This window comes from Triturus cristatus, chromosome 7 (genome assembly GCF_964204655.1).
Source record: "Triturus cristatus chromosome 7, aTriCri1.1, whole genome shotgun sequence".
NCBI classification, from domain to species: Eukaryota; Metazoa; Chordata; class Amphibia; order Caudata; family Salamandridae; genus Triturus; species Triturus cristatus.
In genome coordinates this window covers 1,661,904,550-1,661,931,107 of record NC_140590.1, presented here as the reverse complement: position 1 = coordinate 1,661,931,107, position 26,558 = coordinate 1,661,904,550, and the positions used below count along the sequence as shown (strand labels likewise).

Below are 26,558 nucleotides of genomic sequence, written 5' to 3'. Positions count from 1 at the left end.
ATCATAGCAATCACACCAAGGAGCAGTTCATAAAATTCAGACTGGGCATGCTGCCTGGATCAAAACATTATCCACCTTGGAGAAGAAAGGAAAGCAGGGAACTCTGCATCTTTGCAGACAAGCACCACGGGACATCATTCATGGGCTGTGTCTCTCCTAAGCCACTCGATGATCGTCAGAAAATCCTACGAAAAGACTTCATCAATAGAAGGATAAGATCAGTGGCGTAGCAAGGTCAGGTAGTACTCGGTGCGGAATTTTTTTTGTCACCCCCGGCTTGACAAAATGGCAAAAATATGTGTTTAAAACACATATTTTTGTCTTTTTGTCACCCCTCCTCAGTGATGACACACGGGGCGGCCCACACCCACCACACCCCCCTTCCTACGCTGATGGATAAGATCACACAGAGAGGCTGCTGTTGCATGTTTCAATCCTATGGACTTAAGACTGAACTGTGCACTGGTATAAGTTCTTAGGAAAGTGGAGAATAAGGTACAGGCTGTAGGATGCAAAGAAGCAGAGAGGCCCAGCAAGTAGGGTGTGACTCAACTATTGGAGCACTACTGGCATCATTAAAGGGGTGACATGCAAGGGCTTCACAAAGCTTAGGCACAGCTGCACTTGTATACTGTGATCACTAGTTGACACGTCATCAGTTAGGCGTTGGATGGAACATGTTGCACAGAATCGAAAGCTCCTCTTGCGGACTGCCACTAAGGCGCTTTAAATCCACCTCCTCCGCACAGCATGCCTCCTTCACTGGTAGAGGGCGCCAGCAACTTTTCCCTACTACTTTAAAGATTTAATCTGCATAGTCCTAGTAGCCACTCGCCACTTACCCCCCTCTGCCTCTGCACCCAGGTTTCAGGTGAACTGTCAGGAAGTCATTTAATAGTAACTGGGGGTTTTACTCGGCTCTTACTCTGTGCAGAGACTTGGGCTACTTTGTTCTATAATAATTGAATTCTTATTGGGAGATTTGCACACTGTTTTATTAATGTATGTTTTTACCCAACAATGGGTAAATGGTAGATTATAAAGTTTTACCGGTCTTTTTTATTACTTTTACTGCACTCAGGGCTATTTGTATTGCAATGGTTTTAATTAACTAGGCAACTAAAAAAAATGAAGACATGTCCATATGGACAGTTCTGCTTGGCGACCTGCCTTCCCATATCTCTAGTTATTTTCTCTGCTCTTTTTCCACCTCACATAAAATATTTTCCTCTTGTGGAAACCATTTAACCCACACCACCACCAAGTGTATTCAGAGCCTTATCTCTTTCCCTTTCCCACAATGGAAAGAGATTCAATTTCCATGACTGCTCTTGGCAGGAGTAAATCGCTGACCGTTTCCAGGGCGGGAAAGGGTTGTGAAAATCTGGTTAATATGTTTGTTGGTGTTCACAAACTTTCAGAGCACTTCTGTCCTGGTAGGTCTACTTCCTGGCCCTGTGAGTTGATTTACTCAGACACAAATCTTTGTCTTAATAAATATTTTAAAATTGATAAAATACTTTTGTACATTCCATAAGTGGTTTATACTTATTTTTTAAAAAGCCTACATGTGTGTGTAAGCTAAACATTCACAAATACCTTTGTGAATGAAGCCCCACATGTCTACACTAAAACAGCACCAAAGTGGGCACAGCTGTGCATGCTTTGTTAGGCCAGATCAGGCGAGAGGCACTTGAGATTCCAAATTCTGCAAGCAATACAATGGGTACAGGTGGATGCTGAGGGTTCGGGGCAGAAAACAGGCATGAAGGAGCCCATTCTCTTTTGTGCATGTTTCATAGTTCATTTTACAATCATGTGGTGGCGCTGAGAAGATACCTGAGCTCAGGAGAAGTGTGTGGCGGGGACTGGGGAGAGCCTCACTCACAGAGGGACGCGCCAGGCACGGCGCACTACAATGCCTACTCTTCCCCATTGTAATACAGGTTTTGGAGGAAGACTCCTGCCTGGGTAAGGGGTTATGCACAGTGGGCAAAAATGATTCCACCCTGTATTGTTGCCCCCTGTACGCCTGTGCTCATGAGGTGCATGAGCTCTGGTGAACAGACTTTCATTCCTACTCTAAATTAGGTATCATAGCACACCTCTTTTTCTGAATTGACCCTTAGGCATAGATGTTGATTCTCCTAATGCCAATGGTAGTGGAAGTTGCGGAGAGGATGTGGTCTAACGGCTAGGGCGGTCGACATCAAATCTGGGGAACTGGGATCGAGTCTCTGCTATGACGCTCAACATCCTGTGATTCTGGGCAAATCACTTAATCTCCCCGTGCCTACCAAAAATGAATGTGTCCTTGTGTAACCAACTGGTGCTCTTGTAAAGCGCTCTGATACCCAATACCTTCGGGTCAAGTTCACGCTATGTAAAACTCTGGAAAAAAAGTGAGTTCAGGCATGCTTTGAACCCCAGTGATCTCACCATCACCCCTCTTGCCTACTGTGCATTGCTTCACTGTCCTATTCAACCCGCTAGAGAGCTAGAAGAAGGGCAAGCAGTGGAAACTGTGGAACGTAAACAGGCCTCCAAGAGTCCTCTTACCTTTGTCCTCCTGCTGCTACTACTACTCCTAATTGACTGCTATGTCCTTAAACCTAATCTCTGATCTGCTGGTGGCATCAGCTGGTGCTTCTCAAGTACTCAAGGCAAAAAGCAGGAGCAAAGTCTTTTTTCCTCATTGGCAGCTCACAGTGGATCTGCTCACTTGTAGATCTCATGAAGATCCAACAAACTACATACTTCAGAAAGGCTTTAAAGGCACATTTATTTGCATAAATTCTCCTAGGCTCGAATTAGAGCTAGCGACTAGTCTCTCCATGGTAGGAGTTTTCAGCTCTACGTACTTCTTCGACTGGATTAGAAGGGTGGAGGTACCAGGACGTGCTAGCATCAGAAGACTCCTGCACCTCCTACTGCACGTTTCATCAGACTCCACGAATAAAAAAGTAGAAGGCGAGTGCCCACTGATTTAGGGCCTCATTTATGAAAAGTGTTGTATCGCTGCGTGAAAACAGCAATGTAACACTTTTTACTGCGCCCTCCTAGAGACAACACGGATGCCTGTATTTACTGTACGGCGCTCCATGACAGATACATCAGGAATCTTGACGTATCTGTCGGCGCAAAACCCATGCATTGCTGGATTTGTGTCATAAGAATGACTGAAGCAACTCCAGCAATGCATGGGAGAGGCCTAGACCTATTGCACTGCGTCACCCTAATGCCTGCTGTGAGGCAGGCATAAGGTTTTGACACAGTGATGTCCTAGAAGTGGCGCAGTGAACTGCCAGCCTGGCCTTCCTCTTTCAAACAGGCCCCTTGGTGAACCAGGGCTTACATGCAGATGATCGGCCCCATGAACCTCATTTAGGGTTTGACCTGGGTGGCAGCTACTTCCGCTTTGTCCTTCGGTACCCCGGGTGCTGATCTTGCTGTATGTGATCTCAGGAGTTTGGAAGCCAGTGTCCAAAAAAAAAGCATTGGCAAAGCCAACAGGACTCATCTTTCGGCTGCTTATGTTGACCAATAGGTTTGTCAATGGTTTTTGACGACGGACGTTCATCGGCATCGGCAAATAGAGAAAAAAAAGCATTTTGGTGATGCTGTGCAACATTGGCAAAAGAAAGAAAAAAGCTTGTAAAGACACATATCCATCATGACACAGTAGTCATTTTTTTATTTACTGTTCAAAGATGACAGACACCAGACTAAAGGGAGACATTTAAAAACAAGATTAAATGTGTGCGAAAGTTCTTTTTGAAAAAGGAGTGACCCTGCAGCCGTTTGTAGCTACCAGGACCTCTCCAAATGAAAAAGTAGTTTTGAAAGAAAATTAATGCGACATGGAGGATTACCGGATGAGTGTTAGAGCAGCGCAGCAGAGAAGGGGCACAACACAACAGTGGAGCTGACGGGGCAACAAGTTACAGAAAATGAATGCTTCTGAGTGACGGCCATCAAGGTGAGGGTAAGGAGTGGAGAGATACATTCACTGAGGGGAGCAATGGGAAACAACAGAATAAGATTGAGGGCAAGGGGTTACAAAAATAATGAACCAGACGGGCAGGATTTCAGATGAAATGGATGAGCGGGTGGGTGCAAGCCATACAAACATTACAGGAAGAGGATGGAAATTTGATGGCAGAAACAGCATATGAGAGCGAGCAAGAAAACACATGCACTTACAGCGCTCGCTGGAACAAAAAGAAAGAAGTAGTTCCCTGAATGTAAGAAGTGAAAGGATCCATCTTACCAAAAGGCTTTTAGACAAGCAATGGTCCAACAGAGGGACAGACATAAGAATAGAAAGGAAGCCATCAAATAAGAAGCAAGCAAATGAGAGTGACAAGAGAGCCAACCAATGGTAAGCAATGGGCTAGCCATAAGCCCTCTGTAAGTTTTTGATGTGGTCCACAAGAGGTCTTTCAACAACAGAAAAAAACTACCTATAGGGGGGACCTAAAAAGTAAGCATGGCTCTGAGAACCCTGTTTACTTTTACTGTTTCCACTTATTGCCCTTTCCCTAGCCACTCCGGAGCAAATAAGAAGCTTTTGAGGGGCTAGGTGTCTGACAAGAGATCCATCCTGTGAGACAATCAGGGACAAAGAGTACGTCATGACATTTCCACTGCCCCTGGCGATTTGGTAAATTGACGTCCACTGCGTTCTCTTGCTCATCTGTGAGGTGCTTACATCACTTAACAGATGTTCGGATCTCCGAGTACGGATCTATAGATTTGTTGTACTGTGCACCTTCCCTTCTGAGTTACATCGGGGCCACCATTGGATTATTGTGGGGGTTAAAGGCAGTGCTTTAAATGGGGAAAAATAAGTGCAGGTACTCATTAAAATAGAGGTGTGGCAAGTGGGCGGGGCTAGGGGCGGGGCTAAGGGCAAAATATGATCGTACATAATTACTTCTGTATCAGTTGCAGCACATATTGAAACACGTGAGAAATGTGTTTCTGTAAAAAAAAAAAAAGATTTACTCATTACACAAAATGAAAGTCATGATGGCACTTTCACCCGAATGGTGGCTGCGCACCTGATTGACAGTGCAGGGTCTGCCCTGTCCTGTTAATCACAGCGTGGCACAAACCCTCTCACCCCCCTGCAGTTTGGGGACTTTCACCTGGGTGCTGCTGGAATCTTTGCCAGCAAATCTGCAAAGGCTGCTTCAGCCGAGTTAATTAGGAGAAAACTAACCTGAGCCTGCCGTGCCGCTGATCAGGGTACCGGTATTCTCCCTGCCTACAGAGAAGTGCCGGTACTGACTTTAAAAATATTCGGAAGTGCCGGTATTCAGTACCGGCGAGTACCGGCCCATTCAAAGCACTGGTTATAGGTAATTTTATAATGTGTGGTTTTATGTGTCTGTACATACATATGTACTAAGTGAAAAAAAAAAGCTATATGTTTTCATTAGGGGCGAGGGTACAGCTTCAAACTTAAAAAATATACAGTCTCAAATGTTGTGCAAACATGAGGTAAATTGTGATACCAAAAGTATCATAGCGCTTTATAAAACCTAGGTTACCACGAAAAAGGTGTTGTATCAAAGGTAAACATACACGTTTGTGTAAGTTTATGCTTTTTCAGTATTCACAAAAGTGCATTTTGATATTAAGTTTATGAGTGCAGAGATTCCGCAGTGGGGCAGAAAACTCTGTACATAAAAAGATAGGCCTGTCCTATCTTTTTTATGTGGGGAGTTCTCCGCCCCGACTGTGAGTCTCTGCACTTGTAATCTTGCTATTAAAATGCAGCTTTGTGAATACTGAAAAAGCGTAAACTTACACAAACGTGGAAGCTTACCTTTGTGATTCAGGACCTGAGTGTGTGGAGAACTGCTCCCGGTGACTTAAGAATGTCAGACTGCACATCTTTTTATAAAAAAATAAAGTACGTATTGGTTTTAATGCATGTGGGTCCAGAGCATGCAAGTTATTTTTGTCACTCTGTGTAAATCATGACATGCTCAATTCTCACAAAGCCATCGTGAGCGCCAGTTAGTAAACTATTGAGACAAAATTACACCGGCAGTAGTTAGCAAAAGTAGTGCAAATCGTACATCTTTAACTCTTAGGGCACATGGAACAGAGCCCACGCACATTCACTCCTGAAAAACAATATACAGAAAAACATAGTGCATCTGCGGTGAATGTGCCTACATTAATCTACATTCATTGAAAAATCCCATTGTGTCTCGATACTTTACTGACATGCACTCACAACGCCCTTGTGACAATTGCACATGTCATATTTCCCACAGAGTGGCAAAAAGACTTAGGGCTTGATTTGGATCTTGGCGGATAGGATACTCCATCCGCCATATTACAAGTTCCTTAGGATATAATGGAATTGCAATTTGGCGGACAATATATCCGTCACGTTTGTGACGGAGTAACCCTGTGCGCCAAACTCATAATCAGGCCATTAGTTCGCTCTGAATGCATCTGCATTATAAATCGGGCTCCCGGTTATATGGTATTTATTTTTTTAACATTTCCATCTGTATTTATCCATATTTATTCTTTTAACATCTTTTTGGTATTTATCCATACTTATTTTGTGTTTTGGGAAAAAATGGAGCCATAAAATGGTATATTTCTACATTTATTTAATTCTTGAACGTACGCTCATACATGGAAGCCTGTCACAATTTAGCAGCCACGTATAACAAAACACTACACTCACAGGTACATATTAGCAATATACTACAAATATATGTTAACATATACCTATTTAAGGAAATCCCATCCTCTTTTTGAACTCTCCATGATGTCAATCTGCTCAGGTGTTGCCTAGAATTCATGAAAGAGAACATGGAGAGTCTCTCACAACAAGCACCATTTTTAGTATTTTTCTACTTTTAACAATAAATACAGACAGGAAACCCATTGTTTTCTGTGTGTATTTATCTGTAAAAATTAGTAAAAATGGAAAAACAGCAGCCTTAATTATAAACTTATCAATATGTACTTTAATTTTTTTAAGATGTGCAGTATGACTTCTTAACTGCTGTGGTTGGTTGGAGGGCCTAGCCTCTGACTAGGCTCTCTGCCCATCCTCCGCGCTGGCCAACCCCTGCTGTGCACAGCCTTTGGCCTTACGCTGCAGGGCCTGGTCTAAAACCAGCCCTTCTGCCAAAATCCTGTGGGGGGCCAGCCGTCATGTGGCACATGGCCTTTGGCCAGCTGCTGTGGTAGTTGGCTGCAGTTGGCCATGTGCTGATCCCCAACTCCCATCGGTGGCCTATATCCACTGAACAGACTTTGGTCAGGTACCCTGGGAATCCCACAGTCACCACACTTGTCCTTTAGTCATGCACTGCAGTGGTTTGTTACAGAGGGGTACGCGAGATTGACCTGTTTTACTTATTTCCTTTTTTTATAATTATTTCTCATTTTCATGATTAGTATTTTTTTTAATACTATTTTTATGAGTTTATGTTATGTTATGTTATGTTACCTGTTCTTGTAAAGCGCATGGCTGCCCCAGCAACGGGGCGTCCTAGCGCTAAGGATAACAGGGGCAGACAGGGTAGAGAATTGAAGTATAGATTGGAAAAGATCCATGTCTTGATCATTTTCCTGAAGGCCCAATGATCCTGCGAGCAGCAAGAGGAATAGAATTCCAGAGGGCAGGTGCCATAGCCTTAAACGAGCGTCCCCCTGCTCATGACCTGCGAACTCTCGGGACACAGGCCAAATGAAGGTCCGCCGAGTGCAGGGCTCTAGCCGGAACATACATCGAGCACAGTTCGTTCAGGATTTCCGGGTCTATACCATGCAAGATCTTATGTGTAAGACATAGCGTCTTAAAAAAGACCCTCTGTTCTATCGGCAACCAATGGAGTCGGCAGAGAACATCGGAGATATTGCAGTATTTAGGTAGTGCTAAAAGCATCCGGGCCGCCGCATTCTGGGCCTGTTGAAGTCTTTGGGTCACAGCTTTATTTACGCCGAGTAGTAGCCTGTTGCAATAATCTAGGCGAGACTGTACGGTAGATTGGATGATCATCTGACGGGTGGGTGCGTCAAAGACTCCCAGAATAGGTTTCAGGCCGACTAGAAGGCAGAAACAGGTGCCAGCCACTGACTTGGCATGGTCTTCAAATAAGAGGGCGCTGTCCAACAAAACTCCTAAATTCTTAACCACGGTTTTCGGTTGAGGGGGGGATCCTAGGGCCGATGGTCACCGTTGGTTGCCCCATAAGTGGGTGTCCCGGCACACCAAAAGCACCTCGGACTTGGTGGAGTTTAATTGCATCTAGTGCTAGGAGCGCTACCACCTTTTTCCCTAATTAACCATGGCGCGCATTCCTTGGATTTTTGGACAGCGGAACCCGTAACCCGTCAGCTGCATACCAGTTTCCTTGGTTACAGCCACACGGCTGGCTCAGCACTCCTGATTGGTTCTCCGTCCTCACAGGATGAGCAACCTGTCCCCTGATTGGCCCATTAGTGCTGACACATCTTTTCTTAATCCGTCTCCGTCCAACCCCGCGGGACCTCCGGCTGCAGGCTCATTCCAGCCCGGTTCCCCGACGGAGAGGTAGGATTTCTGACGCTGGGCACACACTGTCCCGCTTTTCATTTCTTTTTACATTTTTATGAAGGCAACCAACCCCCCACCTTCTAGCGATATGTTTGGGCACATATTTTGACATTTGATTTCAAATGTACAGACATTTCTAACTTCTTACTGCTCAGATCGATTCAACAGGACAGGTCACTGTTTCCCTACCGGTCTACCCTGTTGACTATCGATGATCATTGCATCTATCAGCATTCTGTGCACACGCTGTTTTTGTCAGTATCCCTCGTTGTTAGATTACCTACTCACATTTTTCCACACTCGCTTATGACATGTAAGCACCCCATTCTTCAGCAGTCTTACATCTTTTTTTCAGAGCGGTGTTCCTTCCTGAGCGGTTGCCAGGTAGAGGTCAATTTTCCACCCAGTTTACACGGGTGAGTGGTGCTTGCTTTTAGTTTATACATTCTCACCTGTTACTACTGAGCAATTGTGACCAACACACTTACACTGAGTCTTTTTTGTCTAGGTGATGTATGAATCATTGAGGAGACGCACACCCTACAAGCAACTTGAGGGTGCCCTCTATATCCTTTGATACGTTATTTTTTCATTTCTGCAGTAGCTTACCGGGTCCTGATGAAAGCCTAGTTAGGCACCACGGCTGAAACATGTTGACCACTATCTTATACATTGCTCCATTGATTACATTGAATTAGTGGGGCGTTCACTCCTTTTAATCTAGCATCGGTACGGCGGTGTCCAAGAGATTCCTCCTGGCCGTCCCGTAACTAGTTTTAACACACTCCTATTGCACTATTATTTCATCAGCACTGCACCCCCCACTCACACCCAGTTCATATGTGTATTTAGTCCACCTTTCAGTGCAAAACACAAAACATCATAAAGCTCTTACCTCTCTTAGAGGGGCCTACGGCCCCCTGAGAGTTTGAGATTTTTCTTTGGGATGAAAATCCCATGTGATGGGGTTTGTTACCCGGGGTGAGTGAATGATCACGTCTCTAAGGGTTTGCCCTTTCACCACGTACATTAGGCTTCTGTTCCTCATTTCACACACCACCTTTCTTCTTTGTTATTTCAGACCTCAGGATTTTCAGTGTCTTTAGGAGTTTAATTGCAGACAGTTGTCCGCCATCCAATCCGAGATGGCGAAAAGATCGTCTTGAAATTTCACCTGGTCTTGATTGGAGTTATTGAAGAATGTGAACACCAATTGGGCATCATCGGCATACGATACCATGGATATGTTCCGAGCTTTTGCCAGAGAGGCCAGAGGTCAAACATAAATATTAAATAAAGTGTGGCTAAGAGCAGATCCCTGTGGTACACCACAACCAAGAGGATAAACATTAGAGGTGAAAGGTGAGGCAGAGACCAGGAACGAACGATCGGTCAAGAAGGACGCAAACCATGCCAGGGCTTTACCCTTGACCCCGATCTCCTCTAGCCGATGTAACAGGATCCTGTGGGAGATTGTGTCAAAGGCCGCGCTCAGGTCTAGCAAGATCGATGCGGAGGTTCTGCCCTCATCCAAAGCGGACCGTAACTGCTCTGTAGCTGCAAGTAGGGCAGATTCCGTACTATGTTTAGGCCAGAAACCGTTTTGTGACCTATCTAAAACTGAATTTGCTTCCAAATACAAAGTCAGAGTAGTATTGACATGGGTCTCCATGATTTTAGCAAGATATGGAAGTAGAGATATTGGGTGGAAATTCTCTGATAGAGATGCATCCAACGTTAGTGTTTTTTAGCAGAGGAATAACCTTGGCATGTTTCCATGACTTGGGGATCACCGCTGCTGATAGGGACCTGTTAATCAGCTCCCGACCCTCCAACAGGAGGCAATCGTGGAATTTCCTGAAGAGGTCTGGTTTAACAGGGTCATCAGGGGAACCTGATTTTACCTTGGCCGACGGAGCCTCCATGTCTTTAGGGGACATGGGTGGAAGGTCCTGGAGGGCCCAAGAGGAGTTTTCCCGAAGTTCGGGAGCAACCTTCCCTGTACAGAATGTGTTATAAATGCGCTCCACCTTGCTGATAAAAAATGTAGCCAGTCTCTCGCATTGAAGGTAAGAGGATATGGTGCTATTGGCAGCAGGCAGGGATTTTACCATTTCTTTCATGAGACCAAAAATGGTTTTAGTGGGATTGCTACTCGTGGTAATCATATTGGCGTAGAATATTGCCCTGGTCTTCCAGACCAGTTTATGGTATACTTTGACTGCGTTCCTGTATATAGTTTTTGCTGTGGGATCGTATGCGCTTCTCCAGGCCCGTTTACATTTTTTCTGCAATTAAAGACTCATCACACCATGCGTGGGTTAAGATATGTTTGGCAGTGTTCATTTTTGCTGGAATGCAGCAGTCTAATGCTTTATTAACCCATCCCCTCTAAAGCAGCAACAGCTGCTTCTAAATCTGTGGTCCATTCTGGATGGTGCGAGCTTAAGATGTCTGTAAAGGTGGTTGGGTGTAACTTGTGCCATGGGTGCTTCATTATTGGTGGCTGGGGGAATTGCAAAGGAGGACCATCTATGCAGAGCCACAGTGAGATGAGAGAATGAGCCATCCAGAGCATGGGAAGGGAGGGGTTGACCTCCATTGTCTGTAGATTAGATAATACTGGGTCAAGAAGATGGCCTGCTGCATGTGTCAGTCCCACCACCAGTTGCGTTAGCTGGCAGGTGGCCCTATCACCCAGGAAGTTGTTAATCTCCTGGGAGTCTTGGCATTCCAGGTGAAGATTAAGATCCCCGATAATACTAAAATTAGCTGTTTCTAGTATTAGTGTGGATGCAAAATAATGGACACTTTAGGACTTGAGGGCCCTTGTTGGGCCTCCTATGTTTCTCCGGTGTTCACAAACCTCGTCATGGGGCCAAGTCAACTTACCGGGGTCTGCAGACTAACCCTGGGCGACGAACTCCACCCCGTTTGCGGAATCTGTGGAGTTTTCTGCACTCCGCGGAGCACGTGGAGTTCCCAAAGACTCTGCTCCGCTGAGCGGAGTTTTTTTCCTCGCTCGCGCTCGTCAAAGTCAAGTTGGCAAGCGCGAGCGATGAAAATCCACCTCCCGGGGAGATTTTTCCTCGCTCGCCAAGGTCTAGTTGTTGAGTGCGTGCGAGGAAAATCAATCTCCTGGCGAGATTTCTCAATGCAGGCAGTTGGATTTCTCAATGGCAGTGGTCGCGGGAGGTCATGACCACTCGCGTTGAGAAACCTCTGTTTACGTTGAAAAAGCTGTCACTCGAGTAGAAAATCTACTCAAGCAGCAGAAAGGAATCTGCGCTCTCTTGCGCAGCACATGGTGCTGTTCGCGATGAATTTACAGCACAGGACAAACACCCAACGTTCAAAATCACAGCGAATGGCATGACCCTGACGCACTCTGCGTAGCACAGTGGAGTTTACTCTGCTCAGGCATACTGCAGACCCAAACGAACCATTTGTGAACCTGCAAACCCTGCCCCTGGGTCCTTGAATCAAGTGGCAAATGTATAAAAAAAAGGTTTATACAAATTGGATTTCATTCTGGAACCCCCTCCCCCATGATCCAAGAGTCACGGGATTCTCAACTTGCCCCCTTGATATTGTTCCCAATTGTTTCATAAGACACAATGACCAAACCAGCATCCTGTGATGGCAGCAATAATAAATGTTTCCCATTGCCATCCAATCAGGGCCTTTAGGACCAAGGACACCAGGCTGGATTCGTGAACACAAAATGCATGAGGGGAGCAATAAATCTCTCCTGCCCAATGGTGGGAGGCTTTATTTTTTTATTTGGATCCACGAACAGGGCACAAATCAAGGTTCAACGACTGTCCATGGATTGGACTACGGTCCTGATATCTCTAGTAACACTTTCAAGACCACAAAACACATTTTGTAACACTAATTTCTCGAAAACTACTAAATGGACCGACATCGAACCAAGTAAACGTACTTTCCTCGGTAAAGGTCTAATTTCCTATTCTACAGCTCTGCACCAAACATAACATGCCAAAAGTAAACCTGACAAAAAATTGGGGAAAAGTTTTGTGCAGATTCCTCTAACAGTGCCTACGTTATTAGTAAAACAAAAAATGTCTTTGCAATAAAAACTCTGATGTAACCATAACTACAGTGTCGCTATCGCTGACATATATGTGTGTGTGTGTGTGTGTGTGTGTGTGCTCGTGTGTGTGTGTTTAAAAGTTCTCATTCTTTAGAATGTACGGTATAGGGTGATTTATTTCTTATCTAAATTACATTGTTACATTGTTACACAATTCAACTTCCCTGATTTTAAATCCCTGTCTCTTGCTAAATCTTATAAAAGAGATACTATGCTTGCAGATGCAGAGAATGAATATGAACTCTACAGTGGGAATATAATATGTAAGCAATTTAATGAAGTTGCAATTCAAAATGTTGTTGGCATGCAGTAAGTCTCCTAGTTTCTTGTAATGAACTCTAACAGTGCCATAAATAAACATGTTGTCATAAATGTCACCATATCAGCTAATTAGGGAACATTTTCAGAGAAAAATAGCTCAACTAAAAAAGCTTAAAGGCTAAATGTCCTTTTCCTTGACTTGTTTCAACAGCAGTTGTAATTCTGCTTAGTGGCCTGAATTTCACCCTATCTAGTGGTTCAGGGAGCAGGCTTTGTTTTGTCACAGCTGAACTTAACTTCAATATTACAGCTATGCCATATTCTTGTTATAGGTGAGCAGTGATCCAACAGCTAGACTGTAATAGGAAAATGATGGACAGGCTTTCAAACAGGATGCGTAACTGGTAGCCTCTCCTTTAATGGGACAGATGCTGTTCCAAATGCCATATATAATCTTAAAGATGAGACTACATATCACAACCCTTAACATTACAACAATATGAAAGAGTCAACTATGTATGAAGTATTATTTACTGGGTTGACTATGTGCTGTTATTTGAATAGATGGTGCTTTAGGTGTTTTTACTTATTAATATAAATATTGTGAGATCATAATCAGTACAAGACAGCATTTGTATGCAGTTGTGTGAGTTAGAAATGGCGAAGGCTTTTGGTTACATTATAAACCACGAAGTTGAAGGCCAACTGGTTTATATAAGTGTCACCAGAACCCTGAGATGGCAAAATAGAACATCCTGCCCATGGTAATTTGTATATTGCATGCTTATTCGGGAGTGGGTAGATTAAAAAGGTGGTTTTCTTTAAAGTGCAGGTAAAAGTGGTCTCTGATAGGAATTGGATTGTTTAGATTTTTTCTTTCTTGAATTAAACAGACACCTCTCCCCTTTTGTTGGTATCGCGCCGGGACACTCATGAGTATCCGTGCGCGTTATAAATTAAAATAACATAACATAACAAAATAACAATTGTTAATAAAAATAATGGGCAATGGTAATGGCAAGTGAATGTGGGAGACTCTGATGCTGCAGCATTTACTACATAAATATTGAGCTCTGCATCTGTCACATAAAATACTACATCATTTGCAAAATTTGCAGATTTCGTAAAAAATGCTGCTTTAATCTCAAATGGAATGAAAATGATACTGCCAGAAAACTGTGCTGCATAATTAGCTTCATAATTTATATAACCTTGTGCATAATTTAGTCCTCAAAGCTCCAAGATCTCAGTAGCGTTGACAATTATAAAATACTGCAGAACAGTTTAGGAGCTGCACGAAACTTCCTAAATAAAAAGTTTATCCACCTCTGCTCTTTCATGAAAGGTTTCAGGTTGAGTTATCAGGCGAGGGCCAAAAACAAGGCGGTCCCTAAAGTGATATTTTGCATGTTAATTCCCCTAGAAAACTTTGGTTTCCAATGCAGAAAAATATCTGAATGTAATTTCACCAAATCTGGCAAAAACTTAAAACTTTACCCAAAAAGACTACCTTTTGTGATTTTTGTGCTAATACATTTAGCAGCATTCAAGAAATTAGCATTTAAAGAGGAAATCAGGCTGGACATGAAGAGTTTAGAAAGTCAGGTATTTCTGGAACGTTGGTGTCCAGATATGCCCTGATTGGTCAATTTAAAGGGGACAAGTCTTTCCTTATTGGCTAGACCCACCATAAATATGTTGTAGCAGTCATTACAGGATTCTGGGACACATCCCTGCATCCTGAAAATGAATTAAAAATAATTTAGGGGGCAGGGTGAGCACAATCATACACCAAGGAGCATGTCACAGGGGGAGCCCAAAGGGACACCTGCATGATTGTCTGGCCACAACATGGACAACATGTTATGGCAGCCATCACAGGACTTGGGGGCGTGGGCCTCATTGGAATGCAGTGTAGTAAATTTAGGGTTTTGATGGTCTCAAAAAGGAGCAGGTATAAAGGGTGAGAACAGATATTTGTCACAATATAAATTATTTGTTGTTGGCATTACATTCATTTGAGGGATTCTGATGACTTCTCAGGTGATTTTACCCTTTGAAAAATACTGACCCTTTTCTGGGATTTTATGAACCATGTTCGAGTGAAAACTGTTTTCTTTCATGATTTTCTCATGAAGGTTATGGAAGTTGCGCCAGAATATAAAATGAGAGCTCATTTTCTGTAAGTTCATACTATCTTTATCAGCTATCTTGCAATGAAATCTGATATTCTGAGTAAAACATGTACTTCCAACAGCAGCAGCCTCTCGCAGTTGATTCCCCAGTGTTCTCCTGGAGCTTCACCACCAGGTTCTATTGAACAACTGGAGCACTAACTTTCTATATTTATAACAGAAGTGTGCACACCTGAACGCCATCTTGATAGAATCAAAGCTGTAAAACTAAAAGTATCTCCTTTAGAAATTATCAAATGGTAAGGTTCATTTTGCCAAAGAAATTATAGTTAATGCTCTAGAAAGCTAAAATAAGGACACGTTTTCTATCAATTCTCAAATGTCTTCATCATCATTGTGAGATGTCATCAGTGATGTCATAAATGATGTCATAGGACATGTCATGAGTGATTTGATATTTGAGGTCATAAGCAGTATATATAAAACAACTCCTCCAAAGGAAAGAGCGGGGGACGGGTTGAACGCGCTTTATTGGATTTCAGACGGCATAATGCATTTTGGCCGCAACGGGCCTTCTTTGGATGCCTTAATGTTCAGGTGGCCTTTAAAACACATGGATATGTAGGTCCAGCTTCTTCCCCGTAGGTGGGAACCTGCTCCTCCCCCTTTCCTTAATGCTTGCTCACCGTCCCATAGTTCGTAGGAACTACAGGTCCCAGGATGCACCGGTGGTTCAGGTAGGTGCTGCAGGGGGGAAATACTGTTCCAGTGGAATGGCGGGGTGCTGGTCACACAGAAATGTAAAGATTGCCAAATTCCAGCATATAGTGATCTGCCAGCGTCTCCTCAAGACCCCAAACACCGCTTCAGCCGCTCGCTCCAGGTACCTAGGTAGGCAGAGGCAGGAGATATATATATATATATATATATATATTACCTACTGGCGGTCGCCGCAGGGCACCTTTTGTGAATGGCATATACTTTTTTTTTGAACAATTAATAGATACCCTTTCACAACGAAGCGCATAATATGTCCTCCGTGTGCGGACGGTGCGCGAAGCGCATGGTGCGTACATGGCCCATCGAGTGTAACGTGGGCACGCGGTGCGCGTAGCGCACCGCGTGCCCACCGTGCTTGCACGGCACTAACTGCGTAAAGTGGGCGCGCGGTGCGCGAAGCGCACCGTGTGCTCACTGTGCGCGCACGGTGCGCGAAGCGCACTGTGCGTGCACGGAACGAACTGCGTGAAGTGGGCGCGCACGCCACGAACGGCGTAAAGTAACTTAGCATTTAAAAAAACGTACAAATTCACTGAAAAAACCATAGGTTTCACACACGTTATAGTTAGGAATTAGCATTTAAAAAACCTTGCAAATTCACTGAAAAAACCATAGGTTTCACACAAGTTATAGTTAGCTGTACATTTCACTCGTAAAAAACCAATGAAATTCCACGTTATAGTTAGTGCAGGCAACTATAACTCACGCGACCGCAATCCTCTGCTGATGCTAATACTGTATTTAGACACTTATTTGCCCATGTCTTCTTCCATTAAATTTTAGCTATACATATATTACAAATATTTTTTTTTCATAAAGACACATATGTCATCAGCAGAGGATTGCGGTCGCGTGAGTTATAGTTGCCTGCACTAACTATAACGTGGAATTTCATTGGTTTTTTACGAGTGAAATGTACAGCTAACTATAACTTGTGTGAAACCTATGGTTTTTTCAGTGAATATATATATATATATTCACTGAAAAAAACATAGGTTTCAGGGGTGTTATAGTTAGCTGGACATTTCCCTCGTACAAAACCCTAGAAATTCCCCTGTTATAGTTAGTTCAGCTAACTATAACTCGCGCCCCCGCAATGCACTGCTGATGACGTCACATATTACAACACTCATGACATGGTCAGTGACATCACTGATGACATCACTGATGACATCTCAAATGACATCACTGATGACATCACTGATGACATCATCCATGTGATAAATTAGTGCATCTTCTCACACCCTAATCTAACCTTTGATACACCGACTCAAAATTTCAGACGGACATTTTGAAAACCATAGATACTCCAATACTAATAACTACATACCCACTCATTAACTCTTAGGTCTACATACACCTCCACTCACTCACCTGTACAGTCACTCATACTTACAGTCACTCCGTACAAGACTATCATATGCATTTATACACCTATATAGGCACTTACACACCGCCAATCATCCATTGAGGTACTGACACACCTAGTCAGTCGTGCAAGTAATTAAACACAGTCCAATTTACTCACCTATACAGTTAAACACACTCAAGTTCACTTACTCATAAAAATAGTACCACATTCTTACGCTCTTATACAATCATTGATACAAGCACACACTCATCCATACAGCCACTCTCACAATCACACACTCTCACATATACCCACTTATATACTCTTACACACATATATACTGCCTTTCACATATGTAGTTAGTCACACATGTACCACTGAGATATACATTCGATCCCTAACACACCCATACATACACTCACCCAACCATACAGTCCATCACAGATGCACTCTTAAAACCATGCACCCATAGAATCACCCACTCACACATCTATGCATAGAGTCACACACACCCTACCCACACAAACACTCAGGCACACATACAGATACTCAGATAACCAATCAATAACCCATATAGACACTCATATAGCTATTCACAAAACCATGCAGCCACTTATACACATACACACAGACACATACGGACATTCACACAGTTTAGTCACTAGTCTGCAGTAAGATACATTTAATGACTCACTTATAGTCAGTTACGCACCTAGAAAATCATCCATTCACACACTTGTACACCCACTCATTCTTCAACAGACCTTTCCCTATATATATTAAACATATTAAAACTGTACAGAAACACATACTCGCTAGATGATGTCATCATTGATGTCACTGACCATGTCATGAGTGATGTAATATGTGACGTCATCAGCAGTGCATTGCGGGGGCGCGAGATATAGTTAGCTGAACTAGCTATAACAGGGGAATTTCTAGGGTTTTGTACGAGGGAAATGTTCAGCTAACTATAACGCCCCTGAAACCTATGGTTTTTCCAGTGAATTTCTAAGGTTTTTTAAATGCCAATTCCTAACTATAACGCCCCTGAAACCTTTGGTTTTTTCAGTGAATTTCAAAGGTTTTTTAAATGCCAATTCCTAACTATAACGCCCCTGAAACCTTTGGTTTTTTCAGTGAATTTCAAAGGTTTTTTAAATGCCAATTCCTAACTATAACGTGCATGAAACCTATGGTTTTTTCAGTGAATTTCAAAGGTTTTTTAAATGCTAATTCCTATCTATAAGATATCATGTTTAATGATTTTGATTGGATTTGTATATTTTTCAAATTCAGTGTGTCAATTTCATTAATTACATTTTTTGTTTAAAATACTTTTTTATCACCATTTTTTTAACTTATTTTTTCAATTAATCCTTTTAAAAATTAAAAATTATTATTTGAACTTAAGGGGTTTTTCAAACATATTTTTTTATATTTTGCAAAATATTTTTTTAACTAAATATTCAAAACTTTATTTTATATATTTTTTTTCCATGTTTTTGGATCCGCGCACCCAACGCGAGAGGAACCGTGCACCCAACGCGATAGGATGCGTGCACCCTGTGCGTATTCCACCGTTTTTTTTTTTAAAGGGGTCCCCAGGGGGTCCTTCTGGGACCCCCTAAGCACCTCTAGAGGGTCAGAGTATTTCCCCTCTGCCCCCTTTATATGTTTTACACACTTATTCCCCTTGCTTCTTCAGCCTCGCTTCTACCGAGGCAGAAAATGGCCGCCAACAGTTCCTGGTTTCGAATGTAGAGAGACACTCGACAGCCAATTAGCATTCAGCGCGCGAACGGGACGGTGCGCGCTCGGTTCGGGGAGGGTGCGCTTACGGTGCGTGTAGGGTCCGTGGATCCTCCCCGGCCATGGATATTTATGTACTTTTAACTCTAATTTTCTCAAGAACTACTGAACGGATTCACACCATTTATGCAAAAGGCACGAGTGTGAACTGAGGACTACCTCTTTGCCAAATTTGGTGTCATTCCGTTCAGCGGTTCGGGCTGTAGCTGCGACAACAGATCCTATGGGAAATTGCATGGGGAAAATGCGTTTTCGACCCCCCTTTCTTCTCGGCCCCCGCTTGGAGAATCACCACGAATCTTTCAGGGTAGGAGCGGAGCGGAGCTGGCCAAAAGTTTGGAAAATTTCGCAAAGATCCCCAAATGCGATGCAGTGCACGCAACGAAATTCGTTTTATTAATTTATATGTTAACTTACCTGTAAACCTCCGTAATCCATAGTTTACTACCCCCCACCCTGCCCCTCCCCACGTCACCGCCCTGCTACTCCTACTACCGACCGCGGCTGATACATATATATATATGGAAAATGTTTCACTAATCCATGTGAAATCAAAAAAAAATAGGTGATGGGTCACTATGTTATCATTATGATGACAGCCTCATAACAATCTGCAGAGTGCAACCATTATCTATTTTTAAAATTATTATTATTTTTGTGAAAGGAATACAAAATTGCAGTCAGTGCCCATCATCAGTTGCACCTTGCACGGAACAATCTCTTCCATCTACAGACAATATGTGGAACAAAGTAAAGAGTGTTTTTTTACAATTTTGCATTTTTCATCTACATCATAAATTATTTTTCTTTCCTTTTTACTATAGACAATTCGCCAACATAGTCCAATGTTTCTCTTAATGTTTTCAATAAATATATTGTTTGAAAAAATGCATTGCTTTTGCCAGTGCTTAATTTGTAAAAAAACATGTGCCAGGGCCCTCGTCAGGAGGCCACTGCACCTCGCACCACCCATTGTCCCAGCCAGCGCTCCCAATCACAGTATCAACACAATTACTAACTATCACACTCCTACAAGTTTGACAATCCAGACTATTGAAGGCCACCCAAAGCTATAAGAATGACTTGGACTGCAGGTATTAGTCATCTTTAATGGATAGTTAATTAATAATCTACTGTTGTTGTTCTCATCCCTAAATTAGACAGGCAGCACCACCATGTGGCAGACTGTCATAAGCCCCGGAGTTGACAATTAAGTGCCAGTGCCAAGCATGAGAACCACAGGCTCAAATTAAGCACTGCCTTTTGCAAAGCTAACTGACGCACAATAAACCTGTTGTAGCAAAAAACTTAACGGGTAAAGTGTAAAATGGTCCTATATTGTCACCACTGGCTTTTGGTAACATATACAACGCATGTAGTTTAAGATGACTCCTGGTGGCAACATAGGATCACTTTGCAATGTTAGCATTATGAATCGTCTCTCTCTATATAAAAGATATTTAAATAATATTAGGTTATAAGGGGTTAAATCTGTACCGTGAGATAAAATCACATTGAAGCTCCGTGAGGCCATGAACACAGTTCTTTTTTTCTGTGAGATGGCATTGTTACATGCCATCTGGGCATCAAGAAACTGTTTTCTCAAGTTGATGTCACTGCACTGTGGTAATAACATGGCATGTGAACTTTGCACTTTAGTAATAAATGTGTGTTTATTGGTAAACTTGCTTGAAGTTTGATGTTATTTTAAAGTGACATGGAATATACACAACATGCATGTGTGCCAGCACACCTATATACACCCACTTAGCTATGAGAGTCAGTAGTACATTAAATTGTACATGAAATAAACTAGAAGTTGTGAATTGAGGAATATTCCGAAGTCACTGCGTTGAAAGAAAAGTTGAAAATGTAAAAATGTGGATTTTAAAATATGTGGTCGTTGGTGGGTGAAGGGGCCATTCAGGCTCATAGGACAAAGAGGGGTGGTGCATTGGCACCTCTGTGCACACATTTGTTCATGCACTTGAGTATAGTGCAACACAGTGCACCGATAACACAAAGTAGATATATAGCTCTATACTATACAAAGCCCCTCGATAAATAAAGGGGAGGGGGGAGGAGTCTAAAATGACATATAATGGCCTTCCCTGAGATCTACTGTGGGTTACTTCACTTCACTTTGGTTTTTCTATATAAAACACACCTGTCGTTCCCCGACCCTGGTCTGACTCCACCTCCAGAGCGCCAAGAAAGACTTTTGTGTTCCTGACTCTGAGCGCCACAAACCAATGTGATGTCACCGTTTGTGGCTGCAAGTGGGGAACGAAACCAAGGCATACGTGCAGTTTCCTGTAGGCACATGGGTTTACCTGTAGATAGATATGTACTTGATACCAAGAAACGCCTAGAGGCGATTTACCTTTTACTGGTAGGCTCTATAAAGCGCCCAAATAAAGCAATGAGAGCATGTGTTTTTCAAGGCGTGTCCATACCAAAGTAACTATCCCACGAAAGTGGTTATTTTTGGGGTGTTTACATTCTTTCAAATGGGCATTACTTATCTTTAACACAGTCGTGTTACGGGTTTCTTTAAAAGGAGTGCAAAAAACATCATATGCAAATATGTGTTATCACCCACATCAGGGACAAAGCACAGATGGTTAAGAAATCGCGTATCTTTCAGCTTCTGTGCGCTTTGCCAGCACGACAACGGGTTAATGAGTGGATGTTTCTGTTCAATAAAACTGGTTTATGGACATCTTAGGTCAACAAGTTTACTAATGACGCTCTATGACAGATAGAAAAAAATGTATTCCTGCGTTACAAACAGTAACACAATTAATAAAGACATCTGTGTGGAACGGGCAACAGGTGGAGCATTCTGGCATGAAAGGAAATTAAAATTTGTCTTCAAAATGAGTGCGGGTGGATGGTTTTCCGAGGCACGATTTAAAGTACATTTAAAGTTCTTTTTGAAAGGGCGGCTGCCAGAGAAGGGCTTTTATTGCCCCACGCATGGCCGACCCCATTGCCCCTTTAAAGCGCTCCAGTGATGGTTTTGGGAGTGTGTTTAGATTAAGTCGAATTAGGAGACGACGAGTCTGTTGAAACATAAACTCATTTGCCACAATAAATGAGTTAAAAGGAGCCCGGGCAATAAATCTGCCCCGGGGTGTAAACACGGGCCGGGAACAAAGCAAGGTCAGTTAGTGGGGTCAAATACACCCCCAAATCCATGAGTCGGGTGAGTCAGGGGTACGGAGACAGATGACGGCTTTTCATCTCTGTTTTCATGTTTCCGTTCCTATGGAGAGTCCTGTGCTGAAGGAGCCAGGGGCGGGGGTGTTTGCAAACGGGGCCAATGTTTATCAAACACTATGAACTAATACTGCAAGAAATATATTTTTTTACGGACTTTAAAATAAGCCTGGGCCGTGTCCGAGAAAGTCTTCCCTAAGTAAATATTATCTCAATCTTTTCAGTGTTAGGATGGAAATACATCCGCTTTATTTTTAAGAAGAGTGGGGGCCTCCCACGTGATTGCAGTTTCTGTCGTGTCTGGGTCTAGCGGGAAATCTCTCTAGTCAGGGCGTCAAGGAACTGAGCGCTGAACAGAGGCAGTTTACAGAGGGTTAAACGTCACGACAGTAAGAAGCAAGGTGAAGGATTTCATCACAGACGTCGAAACATACGTAAGCACACAGGCAGCACGTAGTCTTTACGCCTAATGTTTGCTTGTATGAAAAAACACAATCATTCATTTTACACAAAGGGATCAGTGGCCTTAAACGCGGCCCTGGATGCTTCCAGGGGGGGTGGGGGGGCCTTTAATGAAGGGCAAAAGCATCTTGTCGATTTGAAATAACTTAAAAGAACAAAAACATCCAAGGGGATTCTGAGCGCCTGTTTTTGTGGCATAACAAAAAAAAAAAAAGAATTACACATTCCATTTCTGTGGGCACCTCCTTGATAAATTCCACATTTCTTGGACATGCAGATATTTCAATGTACAATATTTGAGGTATTCTTTAAATTGTAAAGACAAAAAAAGAATAATAATATAGGAGTTGCCAGTATGTTTAATAGTTGATATCTCTCTCTCTCTCTCTCTCTCTCTCTCTCTCTCTCTCTCTCTCTCTCTCTCTCTCTCTCCACAAACACCTTTCAACAGGGCAGGGTCTTGTTAATGGCAGATATCTATCTGCCTTCTGCACCCTGAGTGACAGCATTTTGTTGATCACTACTTTAATGGATTTGCATTTTAGTACAAAAGCTGATGGACATATATGTCACTTTGCCAATGCATTTTCCCGTCCATTCTATATCATCAGTGTTTGCTATTTTCATTGTCATTCTTATGAGTTTAAACTACGTCTTCAGCTTTCTTGGCCCCAGTAAGAATCCTATTTTCCTTTGTGCTGCATTAAAACTGCCTTTGTGGATTCACAGAGGCGGTCGTATGTTTTGCTGTGTTTTTCGCTGGGGGATTGGGCATAATAAACCACTTAGGAATATACCATATTTACACTGGGGTCATATTTACAATTGTAGATCAAACACAGCAACAGACTATTTTTTCCAGCAGTATTTCCATCCTTTTTGTATACCACGTAATGGTATTTGACACAGAAGGTCCAGGGGTGGTAATCCATCAGGGTTCATTTTTACTTCAAAAGGCTGCCTGGTGATGTATCTAATCTCACATTTACTTAAACCTGCTGAATCCACATGTTATATTGTTTTGAATAACTGAAAACGAAAGAGATTTACAGCGAGTCACAAAAAGGATCAATTTTGAACGAAATCTGTCTCCATGCCAAGTTTAGTGTCAATCCACCCACCACTGTTGCTGCAAATGAAAGTAGAAATAACAATGGGATTTCCTGAACAGACCTAAAAACACTTAAAGCATTTTATCATTTGTACCCAACCTGACCCAAAAGTAGAGAGGGCAAGCAAAATGAAATACACTAAGTGTCTGCCAACTTTGGTGCAGATTAAACTGCTGTCCAAAAGCCCATAATTCCAGCCGCCAGACCAATTAATTATTTCCCATAATATGTAGCAATCAGACATTACCATGAAACATGGGTTTCATCCAATCGGAGGCCCAGCCTCAGTGAAATGTCTTCTCACCCAAAAAATAATCCTCTAAACATGACAATGCTTTTAGATAATACAAGCATCAACTACTCTCTGCCCACATACATCAGTAACCTTTGTTTAATAGTATCCAGTCAATGAGAGTTGAACAAAACGTGTTCTCTTCATTTGCAGTCAGGGCCCATTGTTAGCTGGACACTCAGCGTGCAGCTCCAAAGTGCTTCTTCTGGGGAGCACTGCTGAATGTGTGTCTATTGTTTTACAACTGATAATCAAACAGCACAGAACTGTATGTAACATACTGTTTCAACAAACAGATTTTGAAAATAAATGCATTTTTATGGTGACTGAGAAAAAATAAAAATGTAATATAAAATCAGATTGTGGGTATTTTCTATTTATAGGATGTTGATTGAAGTAATAGGGTGATTCATTTAAGAATATGGTTTGCCGAATCAAAGATATGTTCATGGTTAGAATGACTGATTGTTGGGAAAGATAGATTCTGTCAAAATAACTTATGCCTAAAGTTCAAAATACTAAATGAAGTCCATAATTCACTGCAGTGACACATCTCAAGACAAAGGCAGACAGGCAGGCAGTTGGACAGACGGATTGATAGACAGACAGACAGAGAGACAGAGAGACAGACAGATAGACAGACAGACAGACAGACAGACAGACAGATAGATAGATAGATAGATAGATAGATAGATAGATAGATAGATAGATAGATAGACAGACAGACAGACAGACAGACAGACAGACAGATAGATAGATAGATAGATAGATAGATAGATAGATAGATAGATAGATAGATAGATAGATAGATAGATAGATAGATAGATAGATAGATATTAGATAGATAGATAGATAGATAGATAGATAGATAGATAGATAGATAGATAGATAGATAGATAGATATTAGATAGATAGATAGATAGATAGATAGATAGATAGATAGATAGATAGATAGATAGATAGATAGATAGATAGATAGATAGATATTAGATAGATAGATAGATAGATAGATAGATAGATAGATAGATAGATAGATAGATAGATAGATAGATATTAGATAGATAGATAGATAGATAGATAGATAGATAGATAGATAGATAGATAGATAGATAGATAGATAGACAGACAGACAGACAGATAGATAGATAGATAGATAGATAGATATTAGATAGATAGATAGATAGATAGATAGATAGATAGATATTAGATAGATAGATAGATAGATAGATAGATAGATAGATAGATAGATAGATAGATAGATAGATAGATAGATATTAGATAGATAGATAGATAGATAGAAAGATAGATAGATAGATACGATAGATAGATAGATAGATAGATAGATAGATAGATAGATAGATAGATATTAGATAGATAGATAGATAGATAGATAGATAGATAGATAGATAGATAGATAGATATTAGATAGATAGATAGATAGATAGATATTAGATAGATAGATAGATAGATAGATAGATAGATAGATAGATAGATAGATAGATAGATAGATAGATAGATAGATAGATAGATAGATAGATAGATAGATAGAACTGCGAAATCAGAGATCTATGTTTGAATAATATTTCTCTTTAACCTTCCCCAAAGTCTGCTTTCAGTTCTTTTTGGATTCCCCAGCCTTGCTTGATTTTCAGATGCTTCAGCCTGTGAGGACATCTTCGAATTTTCAACAGGCCGGAAGTCGAACTAATGTCAAACACCCTTAAACTGGTGGAAGTGCACTTAGACTGGCAGTGGCGGTGATTCCACCCCAACGCCACCTGCCACATATGTGGGGTTACAAAGCACAGGACTCTGATTGCAGAAGTATAGGTGACTTCTGCGCACCAGGAACCACTTCCGGGTCTGGTGACGTCATCTCAGGCTCAGCAATTGATTGTGTAAATGCTAAACTTCTATTTCTCTCCTGTCTCGACCTTTGCCTGCCCTTCACTCTGAAATGAAGGTCGCCGTTTTCTCCCCTTTTCTCTCCTGCCTAACCTCGTTTCAATATTTTGGAGATGCCCTTTGTGCTTACCTTGATTACTTCTGTGTTAGAGTTTTGCTGTGGTGTTTTATCTTTTCACTTTACTCATACAGCGCATGGGTGGGTGTAAGGGGTTCGATTTAACTTTTGGACAATTTTAAGAAGTTGATGGTTGCAGTGCATGAAAGTGAGAACCAACCAGTTACATTGCACCCGTTTTGGGTGCCGACTGGGGGCTAGGATTTCATTTTCACCAGGCGAGCGGTTCTTGCCAAAGGGCTCCTGTATGGCTGGCCTTTGTCCTGGGCACATGATTGAAAAGTGGGGCCTTTATCTCGAGAGGGTGCCTCTGCTCAGGTGTTTGCCCGGAATCTTCCAGAATGTTTTCAATGGTCATTTTAATATTCAGTTTTTGGGTAGACCATATTGATTGCTCCTGTACAGGTTAAGAA

General features: G+C 42.1%; 1 protein-coding gene across 2 annotated transcripts in view; it reads right to left on the bottom strand.

Annotated features, from left to right (window-relative positions):
* Positions 1-26,558, bottom strand: part of GATA5 (GATA binding protein 5) — a 101,013-nt gene that overhangs the window by 60,995 nt on the left and 13,460 nt on the right. The window lies entirely within an intron of this gene.